The sequence below is a fragment of the Chiloscyllium punctatum genome, chromosome 50 (assembly GCF_047496795.1).
Source record: "Chiloscyllium punctatum isolate Juve2018m chromosome 50, sChiPun1.3, whole genome shotgun sequence".
NCBI lineage: Eukaryota > Metazoa > Chordata > Chondrichthyes > Orectolobiformes > Hemiscylliidae > Chiloscyllium > Chiloscyllium punctatum.
The window spans coordinates 30,989,628-31,002,082 of NC_092788.1; positions in this window are offsets into that span (position 1 = coordinate 30,989,628).

Below are 12,455 nucleotides of genomic sequence, written 5' to 3' on the forward strand. Positions count from 1 at the left end.
CTCTGTCTGACACACATGTACAAGAAGGCACAGAGTCTGTCTCTCTCTCTTGCCCCTCTCTCACACATGTACACATTGTCTATCGCTCTCTCTCTCTAACACACACACAACACATTCTTTCTCATGCACACACGTATATACACACACTGTAACACAGTATCCCTCTCTCTCTCTCTCACATACACACACAAGCACGCACACACAGACAAACACACACGCATACATACACACACTCAGCAATTGGCACAGACACATTGTATCTCTCTCTCTTTTTCTTACTCTCTCTCACGCACGCACATACACAGACACACTGTCTCTCTCCCTCACACAGACACACTGAGGCACGCTCACTCGCACTGTCTTCCTCAGGCACATAGAGGTATCATCTCGCTCTCTCTCTCTCTCAGTTTCACACAGACACAGGCACAGACACAGACGCAGACACACATGCAGACACGCAACACACACAGTCTATTTCTCTCACACAAACGCACGAAAAGGAACAATTTCTCTCCCTTTTACCCTCTCACTCTCTCACCCACACAGATACAAACACACACGCACACATCATGTGTTTAATTCTCTCTTTGACGAGCCCATGCTGGCACAGTTTCTCTCTCACACACACCCAGGCAAAGACTCTCTCTCTCCCCCACGCACACAAACAAGAATAGTGCTTCTCTCAACCTCCCTCATGCAACGCAGGCACAGTGTGCTCTCTTACATACAAGGCACAGTCTATCTTACTCTCTCTGTATCTCCCTTACTCTCTCTATCTCTCTCACAGACACAAGCACACACACGCACATATACACACTAGCAGAATGTCTCTCTCCTCAAATATATTCAGGTAAAGTCTCTCTCTCTCTCGATGTCTGACACACATATCCATGCAAGCAGTGTCTGTGTGTCTCTCTCTCACGCACACAAATGCACACGCAAGCACTTTCTCTCTCACACACAAACATACAAATGCACACACACAACGCATTCTCTCTCTCTCTCTCTCTCACACACACACACAAACACAAAAACAAAGCAACATAGTATTCCACCTTCTCTCCCTGACCCAAATACACACCAATTAGCACAGTGGGCTCTCCCACATACAGAGATGCAAAGTATCTATCTTTTTTCTCTTTCTTTCTCTCTCACGGACATAAAAACTGTCTCTTTCGCTCTCACTCACATGGACAAAAAGGAACAATACCACTCTCTCTCACACACACATAGAAACAAAAAATCAGAATCACTCGCTGTCTCTGTCTCTTTTTCACACACATATATACACTCACAAACACACATAATTACACAGATGAGTTGTTTCTCTCGCGTTCTCTCTGTCTTTCTCTCTCTCACACACACACACATACATGCACGCAGGCAGATTGTGCTCTCTCACACATGCATGCACAGTGTCTCTTTCTCTCTCTCTCTCTCTTTCTGTCTCACACAGACACAGACACAGGCACAATCTCTCTCTCTCTCTTTCTCTATCTCCCTCCTCTCTTCTGCACACAGACGGACGCACACACATGGATGCAGGCCGTTTCTCCCTCACAGACAGTCACAGAGACAAGCTCACAGGCACAGTGTATCTCACTCTCTCAAACACATGCAAGTACTCTCTCTATTACACATACACGCACTCATGAGCACAGTCTCCCTCTGACACACACGCACCAATTGACACAGTGTGTTCTCTCTCAAACACAGACACAATTTCTCTCACACACACAGTCTCTCTTTTTTCTCTTCCTCCCTAACGCACGCGCGTGCGTGGGCGCATGCGCACGCACACACACGCACACACACGCACAGTGAGTCTTTCACTCTTTCTTATATGCACAAACACAAGCACATTGTCTGTCCTCCAGACCGAAACAAAGAATCACATGCTCTCTCTGACACACACACACTCAAACTCGCACCTACAGGCACCGTGCTATCTCTCTGTTTCTCCCTCTCTCACATACACACACTCACACAAAATCTCAAACACTGTCAAAGTCTCTCACACGCACGCACAGACACATTCTCTCCATCTCTGTCTCTCTCTATCTCTCCGTCTCTCTCTCTCTCTCTCTCTCTCTCTCTCCAGCTCTCGCTCTACCCCACAGTGTTTAATGTGATGCATTACCACGCTCTGGTGGCTTCCTCATTCCCCTAGACAAGCGGCAAACTGTTTTTTTTTTGGAGAAAGCATCCCCGCCTGTGAATCCCGCAGAATGCACAGTTGTTTCATTCTTCAAACTGAAACTTTTTGAGACAGAGTAGTTTTCTCCCATGGACATTGCTCCTGAGATATGAGCAAATGGAGGTAAAACTTAGGGGAGCAGTGAGAGAGCGAGACAGCATGAGAGTGGGAGGTAACAGGGGTGGGAGACGAAATTTACCGAGGCCAGGCCAGAGTGAATGACCCAAAGGTGAAAGCAGACACGCAGTGAATTCGACCCAACTCCTGAGGACGGTTGCAGAAACACCGAAATGAAAGGGAAAATCCTGCAGGGATCGATTAATGAATGGAATTAATTCAGTGATCAACTTCGATTAATTCATATTTCAGCACATTTTTCAGCTGCTGTCTGAGCTTATCTGGGTCACAGTATAAATCACGCTGTTTGTGCAGCAACTGATGAGCTGCATATGAAGACCAGTTTGCGTACAAAGAGATGTCAATGCACTGTCTGATACCTTATCCACTGTATCCTGTACCAGAGAGAAAACGCCATTAACCCTGACCATGCAGGATGAAATTGGCTGAGATTACAAACAGTAAAATGATTGATTTTTGTTCGATTTTACATTTCTGCTTCACATTGATCGTTCCCATTGGTGTGAGCCCGGAGATAACTGCGGGCTTTGCTGGTCACTGAAGTGTGTCTGACGATGAAAAGATTGAGCAGCAGAATGAGGAGAAATGGGACAGCCGGAGTTGAAATGTGGTGGAGTAACTCGATTGTGACCCAGACACAGGATAGCAGAATAGTGTTTAAATAAACATCATCTGACACTTTACAAAACCAGGGGATGTCCCTAGCCATTACTGATCTATGAGCAGAAAAGACCAGGAAAACACCTTAGCACAGTCATTGTTCCCCGAATCACAGCTGCCGTTTCCTCACTGTAATATTTAATTTTTCAGCTTCTGGCAACAAATGGCCACAGATCTATCAAACGTAAAAGATACTGTAGGCATCAGAAGGCCTTTGATAAAGTGTGCACAAGAGGGTGTTGAGTAAGGTAAATGCTCACAATGTCAGTGCATTGATAGAAGGTTGATTGTCTGGCAGAATGCCCACAGTGGAAATAAAAGGTTCCTTCTCAGGGTGAAAGCCGGTGACCAGTGGTGTTCCACAAGGGCCAGTTTTAGATGCACAACTTTTCCGTTTATACATTCATGATCTGGATGAGGAAATGTGGGCATTCTTGCTAAGTTTTCAGATGATAAAAAAAGGGTGGAGTGGCATTAAATATTGAGGAGTCGGGTTGCCTGCGGAAAGATTTGCATATGTCAGGAGAGTGGGAAAATAATTGAAAGATGGAATACAACGTGCGGAAGTCTGAGCTCATGCATTTTTTAAGAAATGCAGAGGAATGAACTACTTTATAAGTGGGAAGAAATGTCAGAAATCTGAATTGCGAAGGAATTTGGGAATCCTTGTCGAGGGGTCTCCTGAGGTAAACTTGCAGGTTGAGTTGGCATATAGCAAGGCAGGTGGAATGTTGTCACTTTTCTCGACCAGACTGGAATATAAGAGCAAAGATGTACCTATCAGGCCTTGCAAAGCTCTGGTCAGGTCAAATTTAGAGTGTTGTGAGCAATTCTGGGACCGATATATTAAGCCGATGTCCTGGTCCTGGAGCGGGTCCAGAAAAGTTTCATGAGAGTAATTCGAAGAATAAAAGGCTTAACCTATGAGGAACTTTCGAAGACTCTGGAAAAAACACTCGATGGAGCTGAGAAGTATGACGATGAGATTTGATTGAAACTTACAGAATGATGAACGGCCTGGACAGAGTGGACATCGGGATGATACTACCATTGGCAGGAGAAACGAGGAACGGGAAGCATAGACTGAGAGTAAACAAAGTGTTCTTTTGGTACCTTTCCAATTGGCAGGCGATAACTCAAAATGTACCGCAGGACTCTGTGCACTGAGCCTTGACATTCACAATATATATTAAAGATTGGGATAACGGAAGAAATGCAACATCTCAAAGTTTGCAGATGATATTAGGTTGAGTGGGAGGGTTATCGCTGACGAGGATGCTTGGATCATTCAACATACTCTGGGTATGTTGGTTGAGTGGTCAAATCAATGACAGATAAGTATAGTTTTGATAAATGTAAGAATAATTAGCTTGGAAACAAAACAAGATATTACCTGGATGTCAGTAAATTGTGAGAGGGGCGTGTGCAACGGGTCCTGGATGTCCTTGTGCCGCAATCACTGATGTTGAGCATGCAGGTGGTAAAGAAGGCATATGGTGTGATGGCATTCAATGCGAAGAGGTTTTGAGTACAGGAGCCGGAATGTGTTGTTGCCGATATACAGGGCCGTGGTGAGACCAACCAACAATATAGTGTGCAGTCTTTAGCTCCATTTTTGAATTAAATATGTTCTTGCTCTAAAAAGATTGCAGCAAAGGTTGACCACCCTAATTCTGGGCAATGGTGGGAATGACGTACGAGGTGAGATTGACGATGTTATGTTTGCTTTTTGCTGTAGTTCACACAGATGCGTAGCTATTTAGCAGGACTAACAAGGGATTGATGCGGGGCGAATGTTCTCGATGGTGGGTGTGTCCATACCCGTGGGTTACTGTCTATACTTGAGCTGGATATTTTTTGAGAGGGGTGAAGAGCAATTTCTTTAACCAAAGAGAGATGATACTGTGGCATTCATTACTACACGAAGTAGTTGATCGTAAAATATTGAATTTATTCAAAAGGCGGCTAGGTCTAGTAATGGTGAAAATGGGAAAAGCTTGTGGGAAGAAAGGAGGATTCGGCTTTTGAATTGGAGAAGCAGCCATGGTCGTGGTGAATGGTGGAGAAGGCTCGAAGAACGAATACCATTCTCCAGCTCATGTCCTCGATGTTTTTGCGTTTTTATGCAAAGAGATGATCCTTCAGAAAGGAGATAAGGAAGTAGATGGCGAATCTGTCGAATTCACTGCAATGGAAGGCTGAACAGAAAAGATTCCATGACGTTTAAAGCAGAAATAGATCATTTTTTGTTTGCCAAGCAGAAAAAAGGTTATGGAGAGAAAACAAAAAAATTAGTTTGAAAAACCTATCAGACAAAATTGAATGGCGGATCAGACTTAATGGTGTGAATGATCTAATTTCTGCACCAACGTCTTATCGTCTTACGATCTTACGCAGGTAGAAAGCAGATAGAAAAGTGAGTGGCATAAAGCACGATGGTGTGGATATCACACACGCGGGTGGATTGCAGGAGAGAAAACAACTCTCAGTAACCAATGGAAGCATATTCCATCGTTGGGTTGAGATTAATGACCAATAGATCCGACACAGCCATGGCTACCAGGTAATGGCTGGCACATAGAGACAATCTACAATCATTATAAAGCAGGACGCCGAACGTCATTACATTAACTGTGAGGAAGGTAAATGAACAGATTATGCAACTGTCTCGAGGCAAAGTTATCAGCTGCATTGAGGATCCAGTGATATTTTCAAATATATCACTCTATTCAAAGACTGCTTTGTTCTTAATAATTGGAACTGAAATAACAAATAATAAGTTCTGCATCAATGACACAGATGTTTTTCCAGAAGTTTACGTTCTTCTCCATCTCCGAATGCCTCCCCATGCTATTGTAAGGTAATGGCTGGGAGTGAAAACCGTTAGGGATTCAGTCTGGGAAAGAGGGAAAGACAGCAGCTCCTTCTAACACCACACACACTGCCAACACCGTCAATATGTGCACACACACACACACAAACGCGTATCCACAAATGGTTGACGCAGAGAGGATTGTCGTTGCACTGAGGCGATCAGGTGGAGCAATGTGGAAACAGTTCGCTTTTTGAAAGTATTTTCGTTGAAATTATGTCGAAGCAACTCCGAATGAGGCATTCTGTAAGGAGATGTGAAATTTATTGCACTTGCGGTAATTTGCAATGATTAGTGGATTACTCTTGGAAGTAATCTTACATGTGCAAAAGGATTGGAAAGTCCTCAAGCAGACTAGCAGGATGCGGCATTGTATAACTGGAAAAGAGAGAAAGACACACATAGGGAGAGGGATGGATGTAGGTTTAGACACACGTTTTAATGATTCGCGACCAAAAGGGAAAATGTTCCCATTGCACAGAGGTCAGGGACAGAGAAACAGACATGCACATAACACATGCACACACACACAGACAGACGCAAACATACACGTACAGATGTACTTAAGTGGACAGATACTGACAGAAAATTGCCGATACATACTTGGACACACAAACACACATAAATTCAGAGAATTAGACAGCATGGAAACAAACCTGTTGGTCCATAAATTACGTGCTGACCATGTTCCCAAATATCCCTCCTCTTCGCTTATGCTTTTCCAAACATTCATGTACCAGATGCCTTTTAAATAAATTATCTTTATGCACATCTACGACTTACGCAGAAAATTCATTCCACTCACGAACCACAAGCTGTGTAGATAAAAAATACCCCTCATGGATCCTCATCAGGTTTACTCAAGAACTCTATAGAAAGTGATTGCTGAGCCCCTTGCTGATATATGTTTTTCATGGATACCCACAGGCGAATTGTCGAAGTTGTTTTGTGCGGTGTATATCAGAGACAGAGCATTGGATGTGATCTGTAGGACTTCAGAAAGATAATCGACAAGCTTCCTCATGGTAAACTGTTTAGAAAGGTTACATTGCATTGATACAGGAAGAACGTCAGGTACCAATGAATATGGTTCATTTCTGGATGAGATTAACAGCAATATGCAAATTCTGCCATATCGTGTGAACTCGATGTTGAGTTTGCAGATGTACTCACTTTCAGTGCAGGTGAAAAGGCTTACCTCACTTCATTGGTGCTTAGTGAGGTAAGATTATCGCTTCAACACAATGGCAAAATTTGACCATCTGTAAGTTCTTTCTTGAGTATGAACACGTTGATGGATCAACAGACAGCGAGATCTTATATAAGACTGGGCATTTGAAAGTCGGTCTCCAATGTGAACATGGTATTAGGTCATCACTTCCTGAGAACTTTTAGAGTGTTTCCCACAGTTTGGATAATTAAAAGGCGTCTCCTCAAAATGAACTTGCCGATATACTGTTAGGTGAGATGACTGAGTGAATCTCTTCCCCAAAGAACTGCAGTTGAATGGCCTCTCCCCAGAATGAATTATCTTTTGGGTTGTGACTTCGGACGATGTGTTGAACCATTTCTCACAATGACAGTAGCTGAACGGTCTCTCGTCATGTGAACGCGTTGATGGGACAGCAATTTCCTATAACATTTATAGCAGATTCCGCAGTTTGTACATTTAAAAGGACTCTCTCCAGAATGCACTCCCTGTGGGTCGTAAGTTAGGATGACTGAATCAATTTCTCACTTTCCCCCTTTCGGAGAAAGTGAATAGCCTCTCCATAGTGTGAATGCACCAATGGTTTTCCACGTCTGGCAGGGATTTGAACTCCTCATCACTGTCCCCATATTTCCGTGGCTTGTCCCCAGTGTGAAGGCACGAATGTCTCAAGAGGCCGGATGATTTGCTAAAACCTTGCCAACACACTGAGTTTTCTGTGCAAGTTTTCTGTTCTGCGTGAACTGTGTTCGTTCCTTCCATGTTTATATCCAATGCCATTCCGGTTCTGATAAATTTGAAACACCTATCAGATTCTGAGGTATTGCTGGAGATGCTTCAGTCTCTGTTGCAAATATTACGTTCCGGTTCCAAACATCAACTCCCTATCCTACAACTGCTGAATGCTCAAACAGACCAGTCAGAACTACTGTGACGTGCTCGAACTAAACTAAATGTGAAATATTTATTTTTGAACTGGACACCTTTGACCAGCAGGGATCCAAAAGGATGGAAGCTGGTTCCACTGCTTTTTGGGTCATTTATATAAATTATTTGAATGTGTACATAGGAGTAATAGATTTGCAGATGACTGTAAAATTGTTGATATTCTGGAGAGCTAAGAAGGTTATCTTAGAGTAGAATGGGACTATGATCAATAGACGAATGGGTTGTGGAGTGAAAGTAGAGTTTAATTTCGATCAATGTGAATAAAGGTAAATCAGGGCAGGATGTATGTATTTAATGGTAAAAGTATGGGGACTGTTGTCGAACAAAGAAACCTTGGAGTACAGCTGCATAGCTTCTTGAAAGTGGAATTTTGAGGTCATTTTGCTTCAGTACAGAACATATGTTCGGCCATTTTTCGAATACAGTGTTCAATTCCGGTCTGCTTTTTATAGGAAGGATGTTCCTTCCTATAAATTATAGGAATTAGAAATTATTCAGCAAAGAAGTACAATAATGTTGCCAGGGTTGGAGAGTTTGACCGATAGGGAGAGATTGAATACGCTGGTGCTATTTTCCCAGGAGCGTTGGAGGCTGTCGGCTGACATCACAGAAGTTTATAAAGACATGCGAGACATGAATGGGATGATTAGGAAAGGGTACAAGTCTTAGGTGAGAGGGGACAGACTTAAAAAGGACCATAGAACAACGTTTTCACGGAGAAGGTTGTGATTGTATAGAGGAAGCTCTCTGAGGAAGTGGTGGCAGCTGGTACAATTACAAGATTTACAAGCCATCTGGAAGTGTATATCAATAGGAAGGGTTTAAACGAATAAATGTCAAATACTGGCAAGTGGAAAAAGTCAGTTTAGGATTTGTGGTCGGTATGAACAAGTTGGACTGAAGTGGCTGTTTCTGCACTGTACGTCTTTATGAGTCTATACAATCTGTTCACAAAATCACTAAGGGAGTGACATCACTGAACACCCCCAACTCAAGTCTCAGCGCATCTAGTTTTCGTTCTTCTCCATTATCTTATTATCTGTCGACATAACGATCCGAAAAGTAGGAAATGATGACTGCGGTGTTGATCAGAAATTGACTAACTGAAAGAAAACAGAGACCTGTACCCATGACTTACCACTGATAAATCTGTCCCCCACAACATTGTTTATGTGTTATTAAGTGGGAGCAGCCACAAGGGTTCCACGCCCTGCTTGTCTGGTTTCTTTCCGTCCACTAACTTAACCAATTTTCCTTTTTCTTGCATCTGAAGAATAAAACCCTCCTTGTAATTCTTCTCAATAACAACGTCTGCCTCCTGAATTTCCTAAAGTTCATCCAGCTCCAGGTCCACTTCCCTCTCACGGGTTTTGAGGAGCTGGAGTTGTGTGCCCTACCCGCATAGGGAGTCATCAGAAATACTAGTGATGACCCTACACCCCCCCCCCCCACATTTTGTGCAGGGGGAACATTTAACAGCCAAAGCCGCCATTCCGGCTATTCAAAATTATCAAAGTGAATGTAGAAGCGCAGAGAATAAAAACAAACTAGCTACCTTACTTATCTGGCCCAAGGACCCTTTACTTTTTTGGTTGGAGAGGAGGAGGAGTGGGAGACACTATTTAAGTAGTGTTTAGAGTAAAGGAACCACCCAAAGATATTGCTTAATTTACTCATCAGTCCCATATCCGGTTCTGCCCAGCGTGCCTATTCAGGGAGTACATTTTAAAATCAGTGACTCACCTTCTCATCAGTTCCATCACTCCGCCCCCACCTTCCCCAAACCCTGGCCGACTCTCCTGCTCTTCCTGCTGCCGAAATTTAAATGAAGTGCCCCGACTATGCAGGATTTTTTTTAGATCAATGTTTCACCTTCCTGTCAGGTCCTTGGTCAACATTCCCGTTCTTCCTGCTGTTGAAACAAATACGAAAACAAATTTCTGTTTTTGTTTCTTATTATCTCCCATTGGTTGGCGAAACAGCCTTCATCAGGTTCATGATGAAGGACTAATGCTCGAAACGTCATTTTTCTGCTCCTCAGATGCTGTCTGCTCGGCTGTGATTTTCCAGCATCACACTTCTCGAAAAAGCCTCGCCCCTCATTCACTGCCATTGGGTTAGAGACTGCAGTGAGTGAGAGCAATGGACTGAGCAGTAGGGAGGGGAGGTTTGCTTTAATCCGATTTATTGTTCTTAGATACACTGAGACAGAGTGAAAAGTACTGTTTTTGCGTGTTAGGCAGACAAATCATACTTTGCAGAAATACATCAGAAACATAGAGCAGAATACAAAACATAATAGAACATAGAAAAATACAGCACAATACAGACCCTTTGGCCCTCGATGTTGCGCCGATCCAAGCCACCTAATCTACACTAGCCCACTATCCTCCATATGCCTATCCTATGCCCGTTTATTTGCCCATAATTAGGGAGAGTCCACCACTGTTACTGGCAGGGCATTCCATGAACTCACGACTCGCTGAGTAAAGAATCTACCCCTAATATCAGTTCTATACCGACCAACCCTTCATTTAAAGCTATGCCGTCTCGTAATACGTGGAAAAAGGTTCTCATGGTCAACCGTATCTAAACCCCTAATCATCTTGTACACCTCGATCAAGTCACCCCGAAACCTTCTTTTCTCCAATGAAAGCAGCCCCGGTAAACCTCTTCTGCACCCGTTGCAGTGCCTCCACATTCTTCCTATAGTATGGTGACCAAAACTGCACACAACTACAATGAAGGTGCAGAGAAAGATCAACTCTAATGTATAAGAGATCCGTGTATCAGTCTGATAACAGTAGGTAAGACGTTTGTGCTGAGTCTGTCAGGACGTGTATTGAAACGTTCGTACCTGCTGCCTTTTAGAAAATGGCAAATGGGAGTACAATTCGGGTGGGAGGGTGTTTTGTTTCAGTTGACTGCTTTCCCGAGGCATTTGGAAGTGTAGGCTTCATCGATTCGAGGAAGGTTGGTTTTCATGAATGACAGTACTGTGCTCGCAGCTCTGAACCTCTGGCCCAGATCTCTAACCACGGGTGGGAACCTCATCGTCGTCCAGTTGCATTCATTCTGCTGCTACGGAGCTTGCAATTGTAATTAGCTCCAAGGTTTATAACAACAGTCTTTCTATGGGGCAATGGGAAGAGATGTATTTGTATTTATTAAGGGGCAAATAGGCAGAAAGGAGGCAAAGTTGAACAGTGTGCATATTTCCAGTGACCTCCTTTTACACACAGGATGGAATTGAACCAGAGATGATGCAAAGTAGGTTGTTTAGGGTGTTTACCAGGACTTGGGAGTGGGGTGGGTGGGTAAGTGGAGAGTGTAGCAATATGGAATGACTGGAGTAGCTGTGGGTTCAATGATATACTTATAGAAAGCTTCAGAATCGCCTCGATTCTACCTGCCAAAGACTTCTTGTGTCCCCTTCTGGCTCTTCAGGTCTTTGCTGGCTAATGTGTACCTATTCATTAGTTTTGGATTTGTTTTTTTTATTTTTAAGTATTTTGTATCTCTACGTAGGCAACATGCAAGCAACAAGTACGTTGTAATGAGTAAAGTGACAAGACTCGATTTTGACAGACTCAAATTTCACAGACTCCTTATTAGCCAATCAAATCACCAGCCTCTTGTGGCATTATCTTTCACTTTCCCACACAGCTTCAGAATCGGAATCTCTAACCGTCCTGATTAGGTCTTATTTTGGCTCTCTCCTAAAGTGAAGGTCCCAAGTCCACGTGCTAAGTTTTTTTTAAGCCACTTACCTTTCTAATGTGCACACCATGGGGCTCTTCTCCTGAATAGGGAACGCTAATTCTGAGGTCATCCAATTGAGTCACTCTTGGTGTAGCATTAGGTATAAACAGCGATCGTTTTAAAATCGAGAAGCTTGTGTGGAAAATCGTGAGCAAGCCTTGCAACCTCTGTCAGAAAAATGCACATACTACCCAGAGACCTTGCATACGCGATCTATCACAGAGCCCTTGCAGCTGTCACCATCACAGGTCAGTGATTTTCAGAAAATTTTCATGACATAATTGAAGTTGAGCTTTTATCTTAATTCTGCTTCAAAAAGAGAGAGCGAAAAATTATGCTGTACTTGAATTCATCTTGTTGTTATACCTTTAAAATGCATTCATTTCGATTGTTGGACTCTAAAGCAGTGAGTGGGAGGTAACAGTCTTTTTTTCCTGGGTATTGAATTCGTTTGGTTGAAAAAGTGCTGGGTGCAGTAACTCATTCATTCAGAATTTTCTGGAGTTAGACGAATGGAATTGGAATATCAACAAACATTGAGTAAGGCAAACATGTTGAAATTAGTTGACAAGCTGGAGTTGGGTTTCGCTTCATCTGGGAAGAAAAGATAAGCAATTGGAGCAATTGCTCAGAGTTTGAATTTGTTGTAACTGGCATGGGAATTTATT